This window comes from Leptinotarsa decemlineata, unplaced genomic scaffold, assembly GCF_025532065.1.
Source record: "Leptinotarsa decemlineata unplaced genomic scaffold, Ldec_3_MD MMD2_tig00003736_RagTag_RagTag, whole genome shotgun sequence".
Lineage (NCBI taxonomy): Eukaryota > Metazoa > Arthropoda > Insecta > Coleoptera > Chrysomelidae > Leptinotarsa > Leptinotarsa decemlineata.
Window position 1 is genome coordinate 5,499,168 of NW_027412593.1, and position 15,102 is coordinate 5,514,269.

General features: G+C 40.6%; 1 long non-coding RNA gene across 1 annotated transcript; it reads right to left on the minus strand.

Moving 5' to 3' along the window:
* Window positions 1–12,593: 12,593 nt before the first annotated feature.
* Window positions 12,594–14,330, minus strand: LOC141483597 (uncharacterized). The gene is made up of 3 exons (XR_012466182.1): window positions 13,446–14,330; window positions 13,290–13,382; window positions 12,594–12,986 (listed from the first exon to the last, which is right to left on the minus strand). It is a non-coding gene; the product is annotated as an uncharacterized lncRNA (long non-coding RNA).
* Between the last annotated feature and the right edge of the window lie 772 nt (window positions 14,331–15,102).

Below are 15,102 nucleotides of genomic sequence, written 5' to 3' on the forward strand. Positions count from 1 at the left end.
AAGAGTCTTTTCCACGGCAATGGAAAGAGGCCAGGGTAATACTTATACCGAAAGGGAACGAGGATGGGCTGGAAAAAAGTACAGGCCGATCTGCCTTCTGGACTCCCTTGGGAAACTTCCAGAGCAGCTGGATTAAGGCCAGACTTGAGGCGGAATTGGAGGAGAGGGGATCTATCTCCGCGGAGCAATATGGATTTTGGGCCAAAAGATCCGCTCCGCAGGCAATACTAAGCGTACTGCGACAGACGACAGCTCCCAGAACGAGGTGGGGATCGGTCATTTTCATTGATATTAAAAATACCTTTAACACCGCCAGATGGGGAATAATTAAGGCAAATCTAGCCTAGCTGAATATCAGCGGATATCTACAGAATATAATAGCAAACTATCTGTGTGACAGATCGATCACCTGCAAAAACTACAGGCAGACACTGACACAGGGCGTCCCGCAGGGATCAGTGCTTGGGCCCAACCTCTGGAATGTGCTATACGATGGGATCCTAAGATTAGAGCTTCCAGAAGGATGCAATACGGTAGCATATGCGGACGATCTCGCGCTCACGATTGGGGCGGACCAAAAACAGGACTCAATCGAGAAAGCAAATACAGCACTCGCGAGCATATATAACTGGATGTTAGAAAACAAACTGCAAATGGCAACGCAGAAAACGGAGGTGATAATCCTGAAGGGACCGCGTAAAAGAGAGGACATTGTCTACACAATTGCTGGAACGCAGGTCAGGCCTAAGAAATACGTAAAGTACCTAGGTGTATGGCTCGATGATAAAGTCATATATAATGAGCACGTACGGAAAATGTGCCAAAAAGCTGAAAGGCAATGCAACGCATTAGCAAAATTGCTCCCAAACATCAGGGGACCTGGGTACCATAAAAGACGAGCGATGTACGGTGTGGTGCAATCGACACTCCTTTACGCGGCACCCGTATGGAAAAACGCGATGAGGGTGGGCACATACAAACGGATGATGATCTCGACACAGAGAAGGATACTCCTGAGAGTGATATCTGCATATAAGACTGTGTCGGCAGAAGCGGCAGCGGTTGTCGCAGGGATACCGCCTATAGACTTGCTGATAGAGGAACGGGCTAGAATTACAAAAGAAGAGAACATTATCGAAGGGATAAAACAAACTGAAAGGGACCTAACGATATCCATGTGGCAGGAGAGATGGAATGCACTACACGATAAAGGGCAATGTACAAAGAAAATCTTGCCGGACATAAAGATGTGGCTGGACTGCAATTTTAGGACAACAAGCTATTTCCTGACGCAGGCTATGACGGGGCACGGGTCATTCCGGGTTTTTACACACAAAATAGGAAAGTCGCCGGACGAAGATTGCATATACTGCGGAGATAGGGATGACCCAGAGCATACTATCTTCCAGTGCGATAGATGGGATGCACTTAACAGTCACTTCGACCTCGAAGTAACAACAGGAAACCTGATGGAAATAATGACCAGAGATAAAACCTCCTGGAAAAGGGGAGAAACCTACCTAAGAGGGATAATGGAAAAAAAGGAAGAGGAAGAGAGAAGGAACCAGAATGAGACGGAAGGGAGGCAGAGATAACACCATTGGCACGCAGATAGCCTGATGCATATCACTAGACAGTTCCGGGCTATCTTGGCGAAGGGGGGGTTTTAGTCGGAGTAGCGACCGACACTACCCGGGCTGATTGACGGAAAGGCTTGGGTGTCAAGCGATTTCCCCCCCACCGAAAAAAAAAGGTCAGGTTAGGTTAGGTGAGGTTAGGTTAGAGTGGAGTAGAGTAGAGTAGAGTAGTGTAGGTTAAGTTAGATTAGGTTATGTTAGGTTATGTTAAGGTAGGTTAGGTTGGATTAGCTTAGGTTGGGTTAGATTAGGTTAGGTTACGTTAGGTAATAATTTTTAAAAATTGATAATCGTAGCCAAGCATCAAAATATAGTTCTCATATTGATTCATTTCTATTGTACTGACACTTATTCAATGGCATAAATGCGAGCCAAGCCCCGAGTAAAAGCTAGTATGACATAAAATGATTTGAAATCTCTGTAAATATCGATAAAATTAAACAGATCAGCTGAAAATAACAATTATTATATTAAGCAAAAAACTTTACAGTGAAATAAAATACAAGTAACAAATTGAAAAATTAACAAGAAACGGAGATTGAAAATTTAAAAGTTTCAAGCCAAGTTACTTCACGACGTTTTGATTGTTATTATCCACGATCGTCTTCGGGTGATGACTGTCATCACCGTTGAACAAGAATTATATCTTCAATACCAATAATAACAATCCAGTTTTTCGAAGAGTATTCGTTTTTGTCAAGTAGCTCGGAAAACAACTGAGTTTGGAAACAAAATGAGTTCTAGAATATTCCACAGTGAGTTTCTCGTCCCAAAGTTGAGATTACCTCACTTTTTTCAAAGCAGAAAAGTAATATTTTTCAAATAATTGTATTCAAATGAGCAGATAGAATAAATAATATTTTGTGAGAAAGTCAATTTGATTTCTTATCGGTCAATTCAACCAAAAAACACTCATGAAATATTGTGAAATATTTTTTCAATACCGAATATATGAAGTATATTAATCTTATGAATTTAATCTCTCCTCTCGAAGGTAGCAAATTTGATATCATTCTGAACAAATACATTCAAATTGTATAATTATTGATTCTTTTGACATTGTCACTAGGCAAAAGTGACCTTGAATTTTTTCGAAAAACATATTCTACATCGCAAAATCACAATTGACTTTCAATTATATTCAAACCCAATGTTTACTACAATTTGCGTGATGATATTAAGTTATTTATTGAAATTATCTACTGAATGAGGAACATTGACTAACCTGTGAATCATGTTATTTTATAAGTCTTCATCAAGTAACGGCCAAATCAGAAAAAGAAATGTATACCCTTCAATATAGAAAATAGAAATTTGAATAATTGTTATGTCACAATTTACAAGTTGAAATTTGTATGTGTTCATATAGTGGGTTTGATATAGTGTATATTGTAATTTTATATTAACTTGTACTTTCTTTGCATAATTTGTATGAATGCATTTTTTTTATTCTATTGTGTATTGAACTTTACATCTGTCTTACGACAAAAAAGTAATAAACGAACTGAAATGAATTGCATTTCAAAAACTTTTCATGAATGTCTGAACTTGGAATGTTTGTTAATAATTCCACTGACCTAAAAAGATTCCTTATGAGGCTTTAGATCATGAAGGACAATTCAATAACGCAGGGATTGAGTTCAGTAGGTTATCAAGGCAATATCATGATCGATAAATGAAACCGCATTCATGGAAACAATTCCTTCATGCTGAGTTGAAAAAAAAACCCTTGAGATTAGAAATATTACAACCATAAAGTTGGATAGTTTGAAAATCTCAGGTTTCTTTCTTTTTCTTTTTGATAATCCAATACTACACTCAAATAGTTTTGATTTTGATATTATACTTTCATATTGATTTGAAACTGACAGAGATTCATGGTGGCTATGTCAATTATATAAAACTATTAGAGCACGTGGTAGTTTCAACTCGAATCCAAGCAAAAGTAATATTCACACACTTATTGGATACCAATACTACCTATTTACTCCGAACTGATGATTTTACCAGAAAAAAATATTCGTATTCTTCACTATAATACTCGTTGAACTCGACATACCTGTTAATACAATGGAAATTATTACATTGAAAATTGTTTCTGACGTTCGAAGAGAAATCTTCATATAAGGCCAAAATTTCTTAATTCAATGTTCACAATCACAATCATGTCGCTGGAATTGCAAAGGCTGCTTCTCGAAAGCTTAGAACATTGTTCCAATCCAGAAAACTATATATACCTCAGCAAATTTTGATGCTTTATGAAGCTCAGATCAGACCTTTTTTGGAGTACTGTTCTCATGTATGGACCTTCGCCCCTAGGTATATCCTGAAGATGCTGGATTCCATTCAGAAGAGAGACATCTGCCTGATTGGAGACGCGAACATCACTTGCAACCTTGATAGATCAGTCAGACCAAGAAGGACCCAGACTTAATTCAAGGTATTATGCGACCCGTGCCAAAGGATGAATGATACCTGAGCCTCATCAGGTATCACTAACGGCGCCTTTGGGATACCAGACGACCTCCCAAAGTATCCAGCCTCACATCCATACAGGGGGCACCATGGATGTGGACAAACCTTTTCCCCATACTCGTGGGACTTGGATGAAACATGGAACAAGTGATAGAATATCGGAGGAGGACTCTTCGAGCGACTCCTCGCAAAATCAGACTATCCTGGAGGTGCAAACTGACCGTTTGTAGACCCGAAAGCATAACTGCAGGATTGACGAAAGTCGAACTGCAGGGTGCAGGGGCCCAAACTGATGAAAGCACGGAAAATAGCTGCAGGAACATGGATTGAAAAACCATGTAACACAAAAGACCGCAGAAAAACCGAAAAACCAAAAGTTACTTCTGTGGAGAGGGCCAAAAAGAGACCTAGAGAGGGTGTAAAAACTCCCCCACAGAAGGTACTGAAAAAACCCAGGGCTTTCAAAGAAACTGAGACCTATAGTGAGGCTGCTAGGTACCTGAGGGTGGCGGTCACCGACATACGACACAGAAGGTACTGAAAAAACCCAGGGCTTTCGAAGAAACTGAGACCTATAGTGAGGCTGCTAGGTACCTGAGGGTGGCGGTCACCGACATACGACACCCTGAGGTCACCCTAAGTCAGTGTCAAGCAGACCTGATTCAGGAGGGACTTGTCCGCGAATTGAACAATACTCTCTCTGGAAGCCTCGAAAACCTCCAATTCAAAAAGACTTCATTCGGCGCAGGGGTCCTATAGATAACCTGTGCGAATGAAGGCACAAAAGAATGGCTCAGAGGAAGCATTGGAAACTTGGAAAATATTTGGGAGGGGGCGGACTTGACCGTAGTCGAGGCCAACTAACTCCCGAAGAGACCGAGAGTCCTGGTCTTCATTCCGGGACAAAAAGACGAGAAGGCTACAATTAGGACACGCATCAGTAAGCAGAATCCTGCCCTGGAGGTGGAAAACTGGATTCTCCTGAGCAGAAAAGTAGAAAAGGAAGGACAAATCCTGGCCTACTCCACGAATGAAATTCCCTACAGAGCCTTGGAGGGAAACATGTTAAAAGCCTACTACAAGCTGGGCATAGTCAACTTCAAGGTCCTGAAGGGTTTCAACAGCAATTTTGAGAGTGATACAAACAAACCTGCAACACAGTAAGGGGGCCCCGGCTATCCTTACCAAAATGATGAAGGGGTTTGGTATTGCTCTCATACAAGAACCCTGGGTGTACAGGGGAAAAATAATGGGATTGGGGGGCATCAGAGGGGAGATGATTTATAACAGAACCTCAGAGATCCCAAGAATATGCATAATCATCCGTAAAGGAATAAATATACTGTCGTTGAGTAATTTGTGTTCTAGAGACTTGACGCCAGTCAAAATGAAGACGGCTGGCGGGGGCGGACCTGAGGAAATCATCATTGGATCAGCATACCTCCCTTACGACAGTCCGGAACCACCACCAACCAGGGAAATGGAGGATTTGGTTAGGGCCTGCCAAGCAGAGGGACTACAATTTATAATTGGCTGTGATGCCAATGCACACCACCTAACCTGGGGAAGCATAAACACCAATGTAAGAGGTGAGCACTTACTACATTTTATCATGGCAAACAACTTGGATATTTCAAACATAGGCAATAAACCTACTTTCGTAAATGCGAGACGTAGTGAAGTGATAAACGTAACGATAGGAACTACATTTGTAAGTAACTATGTTCGGAAATGGAATATGTCCGATGAGGAAAGTTGTTCAGACCATCGACACATAAACTTTAAAATCAGAGGGATTCAGACCTCGATACTAACATATCAAAATCCCCGGAAAACAAACTGGGGAGCCTGTACGGTGGCCTGGAAATCTGTTTAGACCGCATAGATTTTGACAAAAGAGATTCCATAGACCTAGAGTTGCCAGCAGATCGATTACAGGGAGCTATCATCTCTACGTACAACGAACATTGTCACATAGTGAATCAGATAATAAACAGGAATGTGCCCTCGTGGAATGAAGATCTGGCGAGGATGAGACAAAAAACTAGAAAATCCTTCAAAGGCGCAAGGAAATCAATTTCATGGGACCATACAGAAGGGCCCTAACTGAGTATAACGAAGTCTTGAGAAAATCGAAGAGAGATACGTGGAGAAGGCAATGTGAGAAGGTCGAACAAACCCAAGCATGTGCCAGGCTCTACAAAATACTCTCGAAGGAACCTCAGGTCTAAATAAATAATCTGAAAACAAATACGGGGGAATATACAAAAACCGGAGAAGAGACTATCAGAGAGCTTTTCCGGGTTCGCTTTCCCGGGTCAGAAATTACAAATCTAACATCAGAGTCCTGGGCGAATTCAGAACTGGAGACCTCGAAAAGGGCATCCAGGGAGGTGATAGATATGGAGAAAATTGAATGGGCTGTAAACTAATTTCAACCCTATAAGTCGCCGGGACCGGATGGCATATATCCAGTAATGCTTCAAAAGGGACCGGAAGTACTTTTCAAAAAATTGTGTATAATTCTCAGGGCAAGCTTAGCACTGGGACACATACCAAAAATTTGGAGACTGATCAGGCCCACCATCATTCCGAAACCAGAGAAAATCGGACAGGACTCAGCGAAGGATTTGAGACCAATTAGTCTCATGTCATTTGCGTTGAAAACGTTAGAAAACCTACTTGACAGGCATATCAGGGACGTATCACTAGCTATCAGACCATTACATCGAGACCAATATGCATACAGGTCAGGTATATCAACAGAAACGGCTCTATTTCGGTTAACAGAAAAAGTAGAATATGCCTACAAACACAAGGAAGTACTTTCAGCTGCTTTCTTGGACATTGATGGGGCATTTGATAATACGTCGTTAGAATCAATCATCTAGGCGTCGAGGAGAAGAGGGATAGACAAGACAAGCTGTAGGTGGATATACTGCATGCTTAGGGGAAGATTGGGAAAAACAGTTGTAGCACGGGTAGCAAGGGGCTGTCCCCAGGAGGGGTTCTATCCCCTCTGTTATGGAACCTTGTAATGGACGAGCTACTATGTCTCTTGGACCATAATGGGTATAAAGCACTGGGCTATGCAGACGACTCAGTCATCTTAGTCCAGGGTAAATACAATAATTTAGTGAAGGGATGCATGCAGCAGGCCCTGAACATTATAACAAGATGAACCTAAAAAGAAGAGCTTAACATAAGCCCATCCAAATCGACCATGGTAGCATTCACCAAGAGGGCTAAAACGGAGGGTCTCGGACCTCTAAAACTTCCAGGTGTAGAAATACAAGTGTCGAGGGAGGAGTAATCCTAGATTCCAAACTGACCTGGAACCAACACTTGGACAGGATAAAGAGGAAAGCGGAGGTAGCACTGATGCTCGCCAGACGCACCTATGGAAAAACATGGGGCTAAAAGCAGACATGGTATATTGGCTATACACGATGGTGGTTGAACCCATGATAACATACGCATCTCTGGTCTGGTGGCCAAAGATGAAGCAGGCGACCGTCATCAACAAACTAGGCAAGGTGCGAAGACTTGCATCTTTGGGAATGACGGGAGCAATGGGAACTACTCCAACAGCTGCATTGGAGACACTCCTGAATCTACATCCTTCACACTTTGTGATAATGAGGGAGGCCAGGATGGGCCAATTCAGACTGGAAAACTCACCGAACTACAAAAGATTGGACCGAACGGAAATTTCGGAACAAGTGGAGGAGCACATATTGGTATACACCTGGTATACAGTGTCCTCCAAAACGTTGTGCGGCGGGGTCTTTCGGGTGGAGCTCGCAGTCCAGCCGGGTATACTGGACGTCCTTTTCCCACGACCCATGTGCTTCAGTGTGCGCGGAGGCGTGCTCCGCAACGCCGACTCCGCAATATACTTCAGCTACCGCCTCAAGACGTCGAGACGTCCGGCTGGCCTCCCGGACCTGAGTCCCAGGGATTTCGGGACCCAGACTCTGTCCGAGCTCAACGGGAGGTCGTTGTGTTGCGCTGACTAGCTCGTTGTACTTTTGTATTTGTGTGAGCAACCTCGCCCGCCATGAAGACATCCCCAAGCTACAAACTGCTTCAGGATGCCCCCTTGGCATTCCACCTCCCCCTAGCACTTCCGCTAGGGCCTCAGTTGCACCTTTACGAGAGATGCAAGGCGCTCCTGTGCGCCGAACATCTCCCTCCCAGGCACCGCTAAGGGTGTGGACCTGGGGGCGTCGCGACGCCTGGCGTCGGATGACCTGTCCTTCTTCCTCGCTTCTGCGTTTTACGCCCGCCGGCGACCCATCGAAGATACATCCCTCGTCGGAGTACCCATCTCCAAGGTACTCGTCCCTGATGTCGTCCTCTTCGCTTCCGAAACACCTAGTGTTTCGGGAAATCTCATTTCCACGTTTAACGCCCGCCGGCGATCCAGATTCAAGTCCACTTGACCTAATCTCTCCTCCGTTTCTACGTTTAACGCCCGCCGGCGATTCTTCTCTGAAGATTCCTTCGCTGGACTCGAAACGTCCTACGCTTCGAGTGTACTCGTTGCTCTGGCACGAACTCTTTGTCGTGGTTGACAATGGCCTTGTGTATTCAAAATTCGTCACTGGTACAGGATGGCTGTACACCCTGTACATATTCACTTTAGGTGTTTCTACGTATGTAGCTAACACCTCTCGTTGTCTGAAATTCTCATGAATGTCAGACAGAATTGTCCTGTTTGGAGGGATTCCATTCTCCATCTGTTTCATCGCCACCGATCTCGGTATAGCGGAATTCTTGGCTGCTTTTAGCATTGCGCGGAGCCCTAACTGGGGCGCGCTTTGTATCTGCAAAGTTTCTCCCTTATTGGGACGCTTCTCGAAAAACATCTCCTGACGTTCTCTAGCAAAGATTTCGTCGTCCATCCTTCTCGTGTTTGGGGTATTTAGTGCCCTAAAACGATTTAAAACAATTTGACTTCCCGATAATTTATCGCGAATTGAGGACTGAGTCCTTTGAGGTTTTTCGCTGTCTCTATCTAATCGACTTGCAAGGGAGCCGAAAGTGCCACGGTTTTGTCGCTCTGCGACCACGGAAGAGGTGCTAATGTCCTCATTGGCAGATGTATTTCGAATAGCTTGAGACATCCTCAGACTAGATGTCTCAGCTGGAGTTCTGGGAATACTGTGTCCCGCGAACACAGATTCCATTGGGGGTTCTCGCTGTGTCGTCGAAATCACACTCAGGCGACTAAAGTTGTCTGAATTGGAAATAAGTTGGTCGAAGCGGTTGACCACGCGATGTTGCACTGTCGTATCCTTTGCAAAGTTTGCTCGCGCTTGTGCCCTAGTCTGCATTTTTCGGTTTTCAAAAATCCCTACAATGACTCTGGCTTGGATATAGACAGAGGGAAGGATTCACGGAAAGCTAAATTCTAAGTTCACTCTTGTTCGCGAAAACTAAGTTCCCTAACAAGGCCTACAGAGTGAACTGAGCTAAATATAAGGATCAAGGAGCCTAACTGTTGAACCGCACCCTAGGATGAGGGCCGTCCGCAGGAAGTTTGGAAAAAAGGTTTCGTTGTCCTGGAGGGTCCCAACGGTAACGTTGAGTCGACAGCCCAGAGGCTAGTCTAATGATGGCTTGAGTCCCCCGAATTTAAGCTCTAAACACCTCGATCTTTAACACCGCTAGGTGATCGGGTGGACTGAGCCCGGGCAACTTTAGTGGAGACCTACTCTTCCTTTGTAGGATTTTGGATTGCTTCCCCTGGCGTGGCGTAAGGAACCGTGCTCTGGAACGAAAAATTCCGGCCACCAATCCGACCAGATCTGAGTCCACTTGACTCCGGGAACGCAGCACCTCCAAGTCTGCTCAAGTCAAACCAACACGGCGTCGGAATACGGAGGAAATCCCTATAACAACTCCTAGAAAAATCCTCCTGTAAATCCCAATTCGAAAACTATCTCTATCGAGTCCTGAAAAGGACCAGAGAACGAATTATTTTGAAGATCCTAACAGAATCTAACAATCCTCCAAGAAAATCCTCAATGTCCAGAACTAAGTCCAATTGACTTTTTACTCCTATCCTCAAGTGTCTCTTAACAGTTCTGAAAAGAACCCGAGACTACGAATTCATTTAAAGAACCCTAAAACGAAGAAAGTATTTCTCTATTTGGGTCTGAAAAGATCCAGAGAAATTATACGAATTCTATTTGACTCAAAAGTCACCTGAAATCGGAAAAAATGTATTAGTATTTACGAATTCCCTTCAGTTCTAATAAGAACTAATAAAACATCGAATTCTCCTAGTTCTAAAAAAAACTAACAAATCGCAATGAATCCTTTGAATAATTCCTGAAGAATATCCAACAATCCAATAATGTAATCGCTTTCAAATGCTCGCCAAGTAATAGTATTTCAATCGCCAGTCAAATAATCGCAAGTATAGAAGGCTTTTCAAATCTCAATATACGTGCTCGCAATCTGAAAAGTATCTGAACGAATAACTTGACGATCATCTTCAGTTCATTCAGGATTTGGAGACCAGCTCCCCTACCCTTTCGGCTGATCATTGGCCTTGAGATGGGCCAATGGGTACAATCTGAACGAATAATGCAAAACTCTGCATATTTATATGTTTGTGGACGAGCTCCAATCGGCCAATCATATCCCTCAAAAAGTCACGTCCACTTCGATCGACTAAAAAATCAATAATCACACCATTCCTTCCAGCAAATCAGAAACCGGCTAGCCGGTGGGGTGAGTATGCCCTGAGGCGAAGATCGTTGCAAACAAACAACCGCCTAACGGAATTCTTAACGGAAATTTGCGATTTTTCAACTTTTTCTCCGAAAAAATTCACCTTCATATTCGAATAGTATTCAATAATTCGAAACGAAACTACTGATGAAATTTTTTCGATATCTCTATTCCTTCCATTACTTTTGGCTGTGAAATGCATTTGAAATTCTAAGTCCAAGATTTTAGGTCGAAGCTATCGAAAATCGATTCCTCCGATACTTCAAATTCCAAATCTGACAAAAATCTAAATAAAATCTGAACCAGACACGCTACAGAAATCGTTTTGGTATCAAACGAAAGCTAATTAAAAGCTCTATCGATGTCTCTTAGAAGAAAACACGATTTCCCTATCTAGATAAGTGAAAACGGCATTTCCATGAAACTGACCGGTTTCGCCTAATGTAAAATAAACGAATGCTATTCATCTTGTAAAAGATTTCCTAACACTCAGGAGATGATATTTCAATGCTGAGTAACCTATACTAAGCTGAAAATATCATAAAAGCATAATTTTCCATTTTCCAAGTTTCCTCAGAGTGAGCGGAGCTTGCACTGAGGCTCGGGAAACAAAGCAAACAGTTTTGTTTCACGACAACAGATGGATCGAAGACCGAACATAGAACGGGAGCTGGAATATACCGAGCGGTAAACCTCTAAACTACAGCTATCCGCTAGGACTATACACATACAAGAACCGAGGAACTGCTTCAATATAGTAGGGATCAGCTCAGAATAATTACAGGGTTACTAACCGGTCATTGTCCGCTTAGAGGACACCTGAATAAAATGGGGCTGTATAACGGAGACCTCAGATGCAGATTATGCAACGAAGGGACAGAAACAGCTCCACATATCTTATTCGAATGTGAGGCACTGAATCACAGAAGGCAGGCAATATATGGACGTACAAAATAACGCCCAGAAGAATATGACGAACATACAGCACGGAACCTGTACAAACTAGTACAGGGAACGAGACTGATGGAATGGGTATCATGAGAAGATGGGAGAATAAACGCAATAAGCCCAAGAGGCTGCAGTATTTTCTGAAAACTTGGACTGAATGGACAAGTCAGACAGCTCCTGAGGTACAAAAAAAAACTTTGATAGCCAAGAACATCGGATAAAGATTGGGAATTTGTCTCTCATTCATAGATACTTCCACGGAAAGTATTCACCCACATAGCAATAGATATTCCAGGTATATTTCATGAATATACATTTATGGATATTGTATTATGCTATGAATATGCCATGGATATATATATCTTCTGGAGAATATTCCCTGGAAGTGCTCCTGGCGAACCTTTGATATATTTTAAGAATATTCCTTGGGAATATTCTTGGAATATCTTATAATATTCTTAGAATATCTAAGGTATATTCTATTAAGAATATTCCAGGAATAGAACCCGAGGAATATTCATAAAATATTTAGGATATTCTTAGTTTATTGTAGGAATATACAATAGAGAAACACCATAGAATATTCTTTAAATATATTTTATGAATATTCTAGGAATATTTGGAATATTCCAAGAATGTGACGAGTAACCGCTATTAGGCATGTATATATTGCATTTTGATACAAGATTCACACAAATAATAAAACACATAATATTCATAAACAAATATATTTTAAAAACAATATACACTGAAATATTTGACGTTTCAACCAATATTAAAAATAAAAAATCTAATTCAAAATATTTATTCACTGAATAAAATATTCCTGAATACTGTCATATTACAAATATTAGAAATGTATTCAAATTAGGATATTCCTACTCTCAAACAAATGTATACTAAAAAATATACTAAAATAACTCTGTGAATTCATCAGCACTAATTAAAAAATAATAAATATATCATTTCATTGAAAAAGAAAAAGTGTATTACATCAAGAAATAGGTTAGGTTAGGTTTCTCACTTAGAAAAATAAACCCACAAATGAAGTATTTAAAATGAGTGGTATGATGGGTTCTTCAATGAATTTCACTTACTTAAAGTTATTCAAACTTTGCTCACCAGAATAGTTTTCCTTATATTTATCCAACAATGCATCAGCCAGTGTTTCAATAGTAATACCTGGAACAAAATGTACATTAACGTTCATTATCACTATTTGAAAGTGGCACAATAAAACTGGAATAAAAATCAAATAGATATTTTTCGTATAGATTACTCATGAACATTTACAACATTTTATGACTTGGAGAGCAACTTGCATTGTCTTGTTGAAAAGTAATCATTACGTTTTCAGTTCCTTGGCGCACCTGCCTGTACCAGGTACCACTCTGTTTCCTTTTGGGCAAATTGATACTATACTATGAAAACGAGTGATAAAAATTATGAAAACAAATGATACAAAAGAATGTGTTATTCACTTACTTTTCTCTATTGAAGATACACAACTGAAATCACTCTAGTTCAAACATGTACTTAGTCAAACCAACAAATCCCACACACCAACTCTCCTCGACCCTAAAATGAGGTATAGTAGGTTAATCCATGACTTTACTATCGATACTTTTGCATTTTACTTACTTTTCTTGAAGACTGAATAGATGCAACTCTCCTGTTTGAAGATCCAAAATCAAACTATTCGCTGTACTGCAAATTGGACAACCCCAAATTATAAATGGTACACTGAACGTGACAGAATTATACTTTGATATTAACACCAACACACCATGGTGTGCCACGTCAACCGCCATGTTGAATCAAATGTCGAATTAACGCAAACGCAAATGTACCATGCATTAAGGGACAGCCGCTTTCACAGAGCTTATTCGACTGTCGCGCGCTACACTTCAATTGACCAATGAGAAACGTTTACTCCAATTATTCACTTCCCCATTTCTCTGTTTACAGGAGTTTTCGCTTTGTAATTAAATAATTTCAAATACAAAAAGACAAATAGGATGAGAATTAACCAATTTATTGATGCAACTGGTTCATTTATTGGCCCATTCAAATTTTTTTGTCGTTTCCAACAGTTGCTGTTGGAGCAATTCATCCAGAATCTTTGCGTTGAGTTCAAAACACTATCAGGGTTATATACATTAGGTTATGCATTCGATTAAGATCTTCAAATATTTTTGTTTTTGATAATATTGAATTTTTGGATACGTTATTATAAGATAATTCAAAATTCCATTGTATAGAATATTCCAAAATATACCGTGGGGATATATTCTAAGAATATATCATATGGTATATTCGATCGACAATATTCTTAGAATATTCAAGGGAGAATAATCCATTTATAGACATTCTATGCACATTCTTTCGGGAATAATCCTGCCATATTCATTCAAGCATATTCTATGAATATTCTAAAGGCATGTATATATTCCAAGAATATTCTATGAATATTTGGAATATATACGTTCGTTTTATGATATACAGGGAATATTCCATGAATATCTAGTGCTGTGTGGGCAAGTAACTTGGCACGTTTGATTCCACCAAAAGCGGTACATATCAGAAATACGCGACGGAATGTGGATGCATATCGTTTTGAGGTTCGACTCAATACACCTCGAATTTCATTGTTTGAGAACTCTTTCATTTGGAGAACTGCGTTCATGTGAAAGAAACTTCCTGAGATATTGAAATTACATATAGAGCAAGTAATATTTTAGGAAATTTAGTCAAAAATAATAAAGATAAAACATCCAAATTCGGGAACTCAGGAGTACCTATATGAATTAAAGTGCGGACGTGTCCTGAGGTATATATCGGTCAAACTGGCAGAACATTCAGTAATCGAATCCAGGACCATCATATGAGCTATACGTAAATAGGAAAACTAGTTCAATATATTCAAATCAGCTTTTAGAAGAGAATTATATCTCTAATGAAGAGTTCGAAATTTCACACATAGAAAATAAAGGTTTGAAAGTGAATCATTTGAAAGCAATGAAAAGTGATAAACTTAAAATTTCAAACATTCTAATGATTGACCAACTGGATTTGAATAGATCACAATTATTGAACTTGTTTTGTCAGAAAAGAAAAGAAACAATTATTATTGATGTAGGAGTGAGGTTAAATGCTTCAGGTGATCATAATTGAAGCGGTACCTCAGGTAGAGGTTAGGTAATGTGTTGGAGATAGTCTCAATTATGGTTATCTGTAGTATATAAATATTAGTGTAAGAAGCAACTTATAGTATTCAGATCACTATTGATAAATCTAC